Source organism: Amia ocellicauda, chromosome 20, assembly GCF_036373705.1.
Source record: "Amia ocellicauda isolate fAmiCal2 chromosome 20, fAmiCal2.hap1, whole genome shotgun sequence".
NCBI classification, from domain to species: domain Eukaryota; kingdom Metazoa; phylum Chordata; class Actinopteri; order Amiiformes; family Amiidae; genus Amia; species Amia ocellicauda.
The window spans coordinates 4142061-4153947 of record NC_089869.1 but is presented as its reverse complement, the minus strand read 5'-3'; the positions used below and the strand labels follow the sequence as shown (position 1 = coordinate 4153947).

The following is an 11887-nucleotide window of genomic DNA, read 5'->3' as shown; positions in this document are numbered from 1 at the left end:
TCTGCAGCTGGGGATGATCCCCAGATAGTACCATACTAGCTTTTACATGTATATAAACAGTGTTTTATATTATTATTGCTAGTTTTATTGTTCACTGTACTTGTTTAGTTTTAGTTTATGTAGTTTTTAGCAAATGCTATACAGTCCTGTGACAAGAAAACAGTGCTGAACAGAAGGCAATGAAACAGTGTTTGGAGCAGCCAGATCCATCACAGTGCTGCGCAACTGACCCTGTAGCACAGCCTTCCAAGTTTATTGTATTGAACATTTCAATAAATGGCACAGAGAAAGCCGGTGATGGCACAGGCTTTGATGAGTTTTAGTTGATAATTACTGTTTATTGTTTATTATCATTATAGCATTTCAGTGTTTTATTTTCATTTGCATTTCAGAGTATTGCATATTATTTGTATTTGTTTTGTTTGTTTATTTGCATTTAAGTGATTTTTTTGTTTTTATTATTACAAAATGTAGGTTATTTTAAAATAAAAAGTTTAAAAATATTGCATTTGCATTGTTTTATTTGTTCAAACCAAAACATGTGTTTCTCTTCAGTGGACATGTAATACACAGGAGCATAAAGGGTTAATGAAAAACACATTTTGGTTAATTTTTCTTGTATTTCACTCATCATACATTTACTTTTTAAGCAAGTCATCTGGTATCTGGAGTTGAAGTGGTTAAAAAGACAATCAGTGTCTATGTTTTATATGTAAAGGTGTTTACAATATATTTAGAAGTTTAAAATATAGAGATAAAATATTATGTATTTTTATTTTATGTTTCAAAAATATATTAATGTATTTCACAAAATATATCACAATATACAAAAACTGTAATTTCTATATTACAAAGTATATTACAAGATACTGTAATATATATTCCTGAAAAATGGCATTACTGTATATTGTAATATATATTATACTATATTTTGATTTTTTGATAATATATTTCTTATGTATTGATATATATTGTTTAATTCTGTTTGTTTGTATTTTCCCATCCCTGTTTATATTATGATTTTATTGTATTTCTGTCAGGGCTGGAACCGTAGGTAATTAGAGTAATTAGGATCCAGTTGCGGCGTCAGGAAAGCCAAAAGGGTTGAGCCAAAGAATAGTCGAGGTCACGGAAGTAATACCAATAAAGCTAATTTGAACTTGAATTTTAATTTGATATATTTTACAAAAAATATCTCAATATACAAACACAGCAATCATTTATATATTTTAAAATATACTGTAGTCATATATTGTATATTAAATATAGTATGTTCCAGGAAGATAGAACAATATATTGTTACATTTTGTTAAAATATATATTGATGTTTTTATGATATATTTATAATATGTTTACATATTTTGAAAAATAAATCACAATATACAAAAACAGCAATAATTTACATATTTTAAAATATGTTGCATTATATTAAAAAAAAATTGTATATATTTCCAGGAATATATTGTAACAGATAATTTAAAATATATATCGTTTTTTCCAATAACATATTTTGAAAAATATATTCTGCATATATTTAATTTCTGTAAGGGACAGTATGTGGGTTTTTATCCAACTCTTTTACTGTTGTTCAGTTGTTAGTCTAAAACACTGAAAGTGTCCAAAATAACAAGACAGGGACCAAATTAAATGAATTACAGTATAATTACAGTAACGTATGATTGTCAAATTATTAAAAAAAAAACATAGATGTAGCTAATTTTATATAGTTTCATATGCGCTGTATTACCTTTCTATTGTAGAACATACCGGTACATTCTTACTGCTCAAAGGGTTAAATGTGCAAATAATATGTGACTATCAATGTATCATTACAAATATTCCCACAAACTACCCTGGATTATATGACATATTCATATAACTTAGTTGATTCATAAATAAAGTGTTAACCCTTGATAGTGTGCATTAAGGTACATGAACTGTATTTACATTACTTTATGAATTTAGGGCTTGCTAACAATTGCTGAAAGTATTTAATCTTTATGTTAGCTGCATTGGTCTTGAAAATAAATAGAACGCCCTATTCATTACACATTACCAGAGACAGTGATTACAGTTATTACCCAATATCTCCAATAAATAAAAAATATACATAATAATTTGTCGGGTGGTGTTCCATCTCCACTTCCACCCATTGCAAACCTGAGTGAATTAGCTGAATTAATGAGGCATATATTTGGTTCTACCTGGTGCAAGTTACAGCTGCATTCTGCTGTGTTGTCAGGTATAGAGGCCTGCTATCTTGAACGCAAATACGGCGAGAGTGCGCCCTTTTTAAAATCCAGCTGTAAGGATTTTGTCATGTCTTTATGAAAAAATGAAAAAGTAATTATAAAACATGATCTGAATGAAAATAACACCAATATGACATTTTGTGAACACTAATTTTGAATTTATGGTGTTTAAAAGTTTCTTAGATTACAGATTATTGTTTAATGCTGTCTCTAAGGGCGTGAAAGGTTAATGCATGTAAGACGCAATGCTTAATGTCACAAGACCAATTGGCAGAAATTATCATCCATTGATTATCATCTCTTTTTTATAGACTGCCCAAGTATGAAGGAAGGCAGGGCACCATGCATTTTAGTCAGGAGGAAATGTTATTCCTCAATGGAGATGTTTCTGGGGAGAACCTGCAACTTTCAGGCAAATCAGATTATAACGGACATTTTTTATTTCTGGAGATTTAAATATATATGTACATTCAAGAAGTCTGTGATTGATAACTGTCATCATGCCATGCTTTTAGGAGGATAGGTAATTTGTATTTAAAATGACAAGCCACATTAATGCAGTTGGCACTTATTTAACTTTAGAGGCCATTTGAGTTTGAATAAAATAGATTTATTACTTTCCTGTAACTCTTCTTTTGCAAATTGCAACTTGACTTTCATGTGATCGAGACTTGTAACACGTTCTAACCAACAAGACAGCCTTTTTCTTGCTATTTATTAAATGCCTCTGCCATTTTGGCACAGCAGGTCTAATATTTAAATTTTAAACAGTCGACTGCTTACAGACGTTTGATTATTAGCGAACATGTCATACTAAATATTTAATATGAAACAGCTAATACTAGTGTTTCAGTAGGGCTCTAGTATTGGTAATAAAATGAACACTAGCAAGAAAGAGTGTGCCACTTTACACTCATAAAGTTTTAAATTGGCAACATTGTGAACAGTTATACAGGGTAAAGTATATCTGTCCTCAAATATACTATGCTTACTTTATAGCAGTCTGCTACATATATTGAAAACCTGACAGCAGGTTAATGGCTTAAATCCCAGAATTTGTGGTTTATAATCTTGCAAGAGCTGGGAAATGATGTAGCAAGTAGTCCATCACATTAATCTATCATTGGGCCATGCTGAGCCAGCAAGGCAAATAAATGTACACCATATATCTACCAACCACTGAAAGCAGCTGGCACTTTCACTTTAAAGTCAGCCCAGCTGGGTAGAAAAGCTTTCATAACTGGGGAAACTTTTCATTTTCTTTTTCGTTAAAATGTATGTAACAGAATAAACACCACTGTCCTTTAGATCCTTTGTGGAATTAGTTTCAGGCTTGTGAAGGCATTTTCTAAAAGGATGTATACTAATGTAATTGTAGCATTAAGGAGGGGGGGTGTATTGTGATAAGAGCATTCTAGCCCTGAGCTGGAGCTCTGATCTAAAGAAGACTTCTCCCCCAAAGATACCAGAATTCCTGAACTCATCGGCCCATGAACTGTTCTATGTCAAAGTGACAGTTTCCAAAGTGATGGCTCACCTAGAATGAGAATGTCTGGGGAATATGGCCTGGACGTAATAAAACCCTTTGAAGCAGGCGAGAGCCGAAATCCCGAAACAGCTATGAATCCAGGCAAACCAGCATTTCCAAAAGATGGCATGGATTGGCATCAGGCATGAATCGAGCCTCCCCCAATAGGAGACTGGGGGCTAGCACAAATCCAACCTCGCAAACTCAAGAACCAATCGTCTATGATCTGAAGGCATAAAAAGTAGCGCACAGCACTTTCTCTCTCTCTCTCTTACCTGAACCGGTAACTCACTGCCACAACTCAACTTGTAGCTCTGTTGCCAGAACCGGATCCGGAAACAGAAGAGTCTTTGCCGGCAACAGAAGAGTTAACTGGGAGAAGGAGATTGAGCCATACGAAGAATTTTTTAAAGAACTTTATTAAGTAAAGAACTTTAGAACCTGCACCCTGTGCCCACCTGATCAGTGGAGTTCATACAGCTGGACAATTGACTGTCCACTGTAATACAGAAGTGTTCATTCATTTAAATAGCTATTGAGTCTTAAGAAACTTGACACTTGGAAGCGAACAGGGCACTGCTTTCCTCAAAGACTTTGTCTTCAAGTAACGATGGTGGAGAACCCTGCTTGTAAAGAGGACATCCTGTGCACAACCTTGGAGCCTTCAAACCAGTGGAAAATCTGTTTGGAAAAGACTCTACTTTCGGGAAACCCCAACTTCCAGGAGCATCGACTTAGGAAGTTATTGGACAAAGCCGAACCGGACTGCCTTCGTTCCAAACCACACGGACCTCGCTCCACCCCGTGGAACCTCGTGCCATGTGCATTTATCTGATCCCGAAGGCAGAGAGGCCTCTCTGCGACGCAGTTCTGATAAATTTAACAATTTGGAGTTTATTATTCATGACATTTGAGAAATCAATTAGAAATGTTATTCTGTGAGTCATAAACTTTAGAATGTGTAATATCAGGTTGGTCAAAGCACTGGGGTCCACCACGTTGCGTGTTACCGCTGCAGTTTGCCAGTTTCTGTTGCAAGCACGCCTTCTCTGCATCGTAGAGTGAAAACGAATGACCGTTAGTGATAGACAGACATAAATATCAAAGGAAGGATGGCTGGATGGATCCATTCTTGGAAAGACCTGGGTCCGAATGACAGAGGTCCACCATTTGCTTTTACAGTAGTACAGAGTTGCGCCTTGGCGCCATGGCTTAGTTGGTCAAAGCACTGGGGTCCACCACGTTGCGCGTTACCGCTGACGTTTGCCAGTTTCTGATGCATGCACGCTTTCTCTGCATCGTAGAGTGTAAACGAATGACCGTTAGTAATAGACAGACATAAATAATCAAAGGGAGGATGGATGGCTGGATGGATGAATCCATTCTAGGAAAGACCTGGGTCCAAAAGACAGAGGTCCACCATTTGCTTGAACAATAGTACAGAGTTGCGCCTTGGCACCATGGCTTAGTTGGTCAAAGCACCTGTCTAGTAAACAGGAGATCCTGGGATCAAATCCCAGTGGTGCCTCAGCTTTGCTCATGTTAGGGTAAATGCTATGGACTCCCCCTCCAGTATTTTGCAAGATTGCCTTTCATCACGGGCCGGAATGATATATCCCTTCCACTGAGAGAGTAAAGCAGAAAGTCACGTTCCCAGAACCCTGTCTTTAAAGAATATGGTCTGGACGACAAAGACTTCCCTGGGTGGGCTTCCCGCTGCCACCTTTGGCTTTAGGTCCGATGGCGAAAATGCCATTGCCGCACAGAGACGGACACCGCCCAATGTTTGTTGCACTTGTCAGTGCTGTCTACATCTTCCTGTAAATCTTTTTCCGCTGTCAGATCCTGTTGAACGCACACTTCTTGCTTTGTCCGCAAGCGTAAGCAAGTGAGTGCTAGCTGTAGAAAGACAGAGAGGTAGGTAGATAGACAGACAGACAGACAGATAGATAGATAGATGGATGGATGGATGGGTGTGTGGATAGTTGGTTGGATGGATGCGTGGAACATATAGTAGGTAAACGCTAGCAGCCACTGAATTGGTATGAAACTAGGAAAGGGTGGGTGCAGCGAGCTCTGGCACCGTGGCTTAGCTGGTGAAAGTGCCTGTCTTGTAAACAGGAAATCCTGTGTTCAAATCCCAGCGGTGCCTGGCCTGAAGGAGGCAGAGGCTATGGACAGGAAGCCTGTCGGGCAAGTTTTCATTTTTGGCATCGTAGCCATTGTTACTGCATGAGGCGATGTTTCTTGGACAGGAGATTATAAAGCAGAGGTCCAGGTCTCACACCCCGAATGAAAGCAATGAGGTAAGAAGCAGACGGACGTCCCTGGGTGGGCTCGAACCACCAACTTTTCGGTTGGCGCCATGGCTTAGTTGGTCAAAGCACTGGGGTCCTCCACGTTGCATGTTACTACTGCAGTTTGCCAGTTTCTGTTGCAAGCACGCCTTCTCTGCAACGTAGAGCGTAAACGAATGACCGTTAATGATAGACAGACATAAATAATCAAAGGGAGGATGGATGGCTGGATGGATGGATCCATTCTTGGAAAGACCTGGGTCCGAAAGACAGAGGTCCACCATTTGCTTTTACAGTAGTACAGAGTTGCGCCTTGGCACCATGGCTTAGTTGGTCAAAGCACTGGGGTCCACCACGTTGCGTGTTACCACTGACGTTTGCCAGTTTCTGTTGCAAGCACGCCTTCTCTGCATCGTAGAGTGTAACCGAATGACCGTTAGTGATAGACAGACATAAATATCAAAGGGAGGTTGGCTGGATGGATCCATTCTAGGAAAGACCTGGGTCCGAATGACAGAGTTCCACCATTTGCTTTTACAGTAGTACAGAGTTGCGCCTTGGCGCCATGGCTTAGTTGGTCAAAGCACTGGGGTCCACCACGTTGCGTGTTACCGCTGACGTTTGCCAGTTTCTGATGCATGCACGCTTTCTCTGCATCGTAGAGTGTAACCGAATGACCGTTAGTGATAGACAGACATAAATATCAAAGGGAGGTTGGCTGGATGGATCCATTCTAGGAAAGATTTGGGTCCGAAAGACAGAGGTCCACCATTTGCTTTAACAGTAGTACAGAGTTGCACCTTGGCGCCATGGCTTAGTTGGTCAAAGCACCTGTCTAGTAAACAGGAGATCCTGGGTTCAAATCCCAGTGGTGCTTCAGCTTTGCTCATGTTAGGTTACATGCTAAGGACTTCCCCTTCAGGATTTTGCAAGATTGCCTTTCATCACGGGCCGGAATGATATATCCCTTCCACTGAGAGAGTAAAGCAGAAAGTCACCTTCCCAGAACCCTGTCTTTAAAGAATATGGTCTGGACGACAAAGACTTCCCTGGGTGGGCTTCCCGCTGCCACCTTTGGCTTTAGGTCCGATGGCGAAAATGCCATTGCCGCACAGAGACGGACACCGCCCAATGTTTGTTGCACTTGTCAGTGCTGTCTACATCTTCCTGTAAATCTTTTTCCACTGTCAGATCCTGTTGAACGCACACTTCTTGCTTTGTCCGCAAGCGTAAGCAAGTGAGTGCTAGCTGTAGAAACACAGAGAGGTAGGTAGATAGACAGACAGATACATGGTTGGATGGATGGATGGATGGGTGGGTGGGTGGATAGTTGGTTGGATGGATGCGTGGAACATATAGTAGGTAAACGCTAGCAGCCACTGAATTAGTATATAACTAGGAAAGAGTGGGTGCAGCAAGCTCTGGCGCCGTGGCTTAGCTGGTGAAAGCCCCTGTCTTGTAAACAGGAAATCCTGGGTTCAAATCCCAGCGGTGCCTGACCTGAAGGAGGCAGAGGCTAAGGACAGGAAGCCTGTGGGGCGAGTTTACATTTTTGGCAGCGTAGCCATTATTACTGCATGAGGCGATGTTTGTCGGACAGGAGATTATAAAGCAGAGGCCCGGGTCTCACACCCCGAATGGAAGCAATGAGGTAAGAAGTAGATGGACGTCCCTGGGTGGGCTTGAACCACCAACCTACCAAACCAGATGGTATAGAATTTCCCATAAAAAAATATATTCTAACAAATAATAACTTACAGTCCCCACCTTGGGAGGGAATAACATTCATCAGATGTTTGACCTTTCAGTAAATAATACAATAATATAAAAAGAATGCAGAACAAACCAAAACAAAACAAATTAAAACAGGAATTACAAAATACAAATAAACATTTAGTCAATGAGCCTGTTATATGTAGTTGTGAGGTAGATTGGATTTACCAAGCTTATTACGTGAAACTAATGTCTCACGCTGAATGGTGATAACATCACTATAATAAGTACATATTAGAGGACATAGGTATTAAAACATACACATAGTAACAATTAACACAGATAAGAAAGTAGCACCTTTAAAAGCAAAATCCCATTAAGAATGATTGTAAGTGTTCTCCATATTTCCATCAGAAATCAAATGTTGTACCCCCTGTTGAACTGTTTTGTGATTGATTTTTATACTAGAAAGTTACAACAAAGGCTCCATATTCTATAAAACCTTCGCATCAACAGGTTTCAGGATCTCTGCAAACATAGCTGGCAACGTGGGTGCAAAATTTAAGTCTTGCGGAATATAAGGCAAGGTCAGATCACCAATCTTAATTGCACTTCTGGTTTGAACACAGAAAGTGGAGTTAGTTATTGGACATTCCAAATTATTGTACAAATAATAGTTTGCTGTAATGCACTACGTGTGATTGCCTACTAGTCGTGCTTGCAAATATCCTATTTTATCCACAGGTACAGCAGGTAAGGTTGATAACTTGGTTATGTCATTAACCCTAAACTGTAATGAGTCTCCAGTAACGTAACATGTACACAACATAGTAGAGCGATAGGTGATTCAACATTCAGTATGATCAACAACATTCCATGAAGTTCTCATTTGACCTACAAATGGAGGTAATTGTCGTAGAGTTAATACTTTTCCATGTGCAATAATACCTAAATCATACATATTATGCAGGAACTTCATCACATTTTCAGCTGTATACAAAATAAAAACAAAACCTATAGTATTAGTGTCTATATGTGGTTTCAATTGGTAACACTAACAGTTTTCATCAGTTATGGAAATTCAAGTGACAGGGATTGACAAGTTTGTGCATCATATACATCACAAACCAAGTGTCTACTAACTACAGATCCAGTAACACATATTATAGAGTTTAAATGAGGATAACACACATGGATACTATTAGAGCAGTTTCTACATCTAAGTCAGATTATCAATATTCAGAACAAATTTTAGGCTTGCAATTCCCATAATGGTTATGGAGTCTCATGGCTGTTTGTAAACTATTGCAGCATCAATGACAAACCCCAGGAAACCAACGAGGAATAACATCATGGTCTCCATTTTCTCTCAGGAACACCTGAAAGATCAAGGGTAGCAGTGATCACTTAACAGTTTTTATCTGATTGATGTGAAACCATTTAAGAGTATCTTTACCTTTTTCCTGAATTTTGACTTTGTACACTGCTGGACTTAATTTGTCCACAATGAAGAATGGTCCATACCAATCGGCTTCTGAGGTATGGCTTTTGTGTTTGTAATTTCGAACCATACATCTGTCACCAATCTGTAGTTCTTCTTCATGAACTTTGGTGTCAAAATATTTCTTAATTTGTCTCTGTTTGTGGCCTAATTGTTTAGCTACAAAGCGTTGCAATTGATCTACAGACGCTAGGCAATTTCGTAACCAAGTCACATTAGCAGCTTGCAAAAGAACAGGTTGTTCTTCTAAAGGAAGCAAACAATGTCCTGGGACATGCATAAGACGTCCAGTCATTGCTTGATGTGGTGTAATTCTGGTAGTGGAGTGTGGTGTTGACCGCATTGCCATTAGGCACAGAGGTAATGCCTCAGGCCACCTTTTTGGATTGTCTTGACACATTTTTTTCAAAAGTGTTTTTAGAGTGCGGTTTCCACGCTCGACTACTCCTGACGATTGAGGGTGGAATGGAATATGTAATTTCTGGGTGATGCCTAATGCTTGACACATAACTTTCACTACACTGCTTGTGAAATGTGTTCCTCGATCACTATCAATCACCTTCGGTAGTCCCCACCTAGTGAACACATTTTGTATGAGAGTTTTCGCTACAGTGGCAGCTGTGGCATGTCTGCAAGGAAAAGCTTCAATCCACTTTGTGAATTTGTCAAGGATAACCAAAATATACTGGTTTCCCTGTGATGTTTTGGCTAAAGGACCAATGAAATCAATTTGAATATGAGTCCAGGGACCTTCCGGCGGAGCTGATAGTCTGAGTTTGGATTTGTGTGTGAAAGGTGCAGGATTCACCTGTAAGCAGACAAGACAGTGGTTACATGCAGTGGTCATGTCAGCTTTCATAGTCGGCCACCAGTAGTACTGTGTAATCTTCTCTAGTGTCTTTTCTACAGAAAAATGACCTCCTACTGGTGAGTTGTGAAATAGGTCAAAAATATCTGGAGCTAATTGTGAGGGAACACAGACTACAGGGTATTCAGATTGTGGAATGTTTACCATGAGGACTTTGTCAGAATCACCCGCACCCACCAGAGTACTTTTGTGAGACCAAAACGTAGGTTGTGGAAGCGGTTTCTCCTGCAAATGCCAGTGAATATTAGTCTGGATGTCTGAATCTAATTTTTGAATCTCAAAAAGAGACTGTGAGTTAGCCAAGGCAGAGACATTTTCATTGGTAGGCAATGGGTCTGGCAAATGCCACGGACCACAATGTCTAGCAGCAAATTTAGCACACCGATCAGCTTCATCATTTCTGATATGATGTTCACCTCTACGATCCTTTCTCACATGGGCCTTAACTTTCAAAACAGCAATTTCGCCTGGTCTCGACTGAATAGAAGACCAGATATGCTGTAGTAAGGTAGCATGTTTCAAGGGACGATCATCTGATGATCGGAAATTATTTTTGGCATAGAGAGGTAGCAAGGTACATGCAGTAACAATATAAGCACTATCTGTATAAATATCTGCAGAATCATCAGTTATCCTAAGGGTTTCTAGCAAAGCTGCCAATTCAGAATATTGTGACGATTGTCCTGGACAAGAAAATGTAACAGTGTACTCGGGGAACAATACTGCAAAACCTGCTAGCAATCTACCAGAGTTCTTACAAATGTATGCTGATCCATCAATATACACATTCGGAACCTGTGAACGCGGCTCAAAAACAAAAGGATTAGGCAAAATATCAGTGTCAGGCAATGGACACTCATGTGGTTTACCCTGCATAAGCAACATTTGTGGAATCAATGTGGTTCGTTTACAATCAAGGTCTAAGTCACGTTGCAACATTAACAAAGTCCAATGTGAAAGTCTCTGTGATGAAACTAAAGTATCTGTGGGCTTCAATAACAAGTTCAGTGGAGTATGTGGTGTGTGTAGCACCACTTTGTTCAGTCTTGTAATATAAGTGAAATGTTTCACTGCCCAAAAAGTCGCTAACAAGTGTCTAGTGCACGTATCATACTGTCTCTCAACACCCTGAAGACACCGTGAAGCGAAGGCTACTGGTTTCAGCACACCGTGGCGTTCTTGACAAAGCACGGCAGTCAGTGCTTCTTTGGAGGAGCCCACCTCTAGGTGAAAAGGTAGTGTAGGGTTTGGAGTTAGCAGCACAGTAGCTTGCACCAATGCTTGTTTTAACTGTTCAACGGCTTTAGTGTGGTTCTCTGTCCAAGTTTCAGTACTGTAGAAATCTTCAGGCACCTCTTTTCTCAAAAGTTCATATAGTGGCTTTGCAAAAGTAGCAAACTCTGGAATAAAGTCTCGTTGGTATCCCATCAAACCTAGGAAAGAACGCAATGCAGTTTTAGTGACATGCAAAAGCAACTTTGTGATTAGCTGAACCTTGGCATTGTCAGGTGATTTCCCCTCTGGAGTGAGAGTAACCCCTAGATATGAAACAGAGTCTCGAAACAATTGCACTTTCTTTGGGTTGATTTTCAAACCTGCTTGTGAAAGGAGACTTAAGAGTTCATCAAAGAGCTGAAGATGTTCTTCTTCTGTAGTTGTAGCAAGCAGTAGATCATCGACGTATTGGACAAGGCACTCAGGTCTGGAAAAACCTTTTATAGCCTCAGC

At 39.6% G+C, this 11887-nt stretch overlaps 4 non-coding genes across 4 annotated transcripts; all 4 read left to right on the top strand.

Moving 5' to 3' along the window:
- Positions 1 to 5234: 5234 nt before the first annotated feature.
- On the top strand, positions 5235 to 5308 carry trnat-agu (transfer RNA threonine (anticodon AGU)). The gene has a single exon. It is a non-coding gene; the product is annotated as a tRNA-Thr (tRNA).
- A 550-nt stretch (positions 5309 to 5858) lies between these two features.
- On the top strand, positions 5859 to 5932 carry trnat-ugu (transfer RNA threonine (anticodon UGU)). Its single transcript has one exon. It is a non-coding gene; the product is annotated as a tRNA-Thr (tRNA).
- Positions 5933 to 6880: 948 nt separating this feature from the next.
- On the top strand, positions 6881 to 6954 carry trnat-agu (transfer RNA threonine (anticodon AGU)). Its single transcript has one exon. It is a non-coding gene; the product is annotated as a tRNA-Thr (tRNA).
- A 546-nt stretch (positions 6955 to 7500) lies between these two features.
- On the top strand, positions 7501 to 7574 carry trnat-ugu (transfer RNA threonine (anticodon UGU)). Its single transcript has one exon. It is a non-coding gene; the product is annotated as a tRNA-Thr (tRNA).
- Positions 7575 to 11887: the final 4313 nt, after the last annotated feature.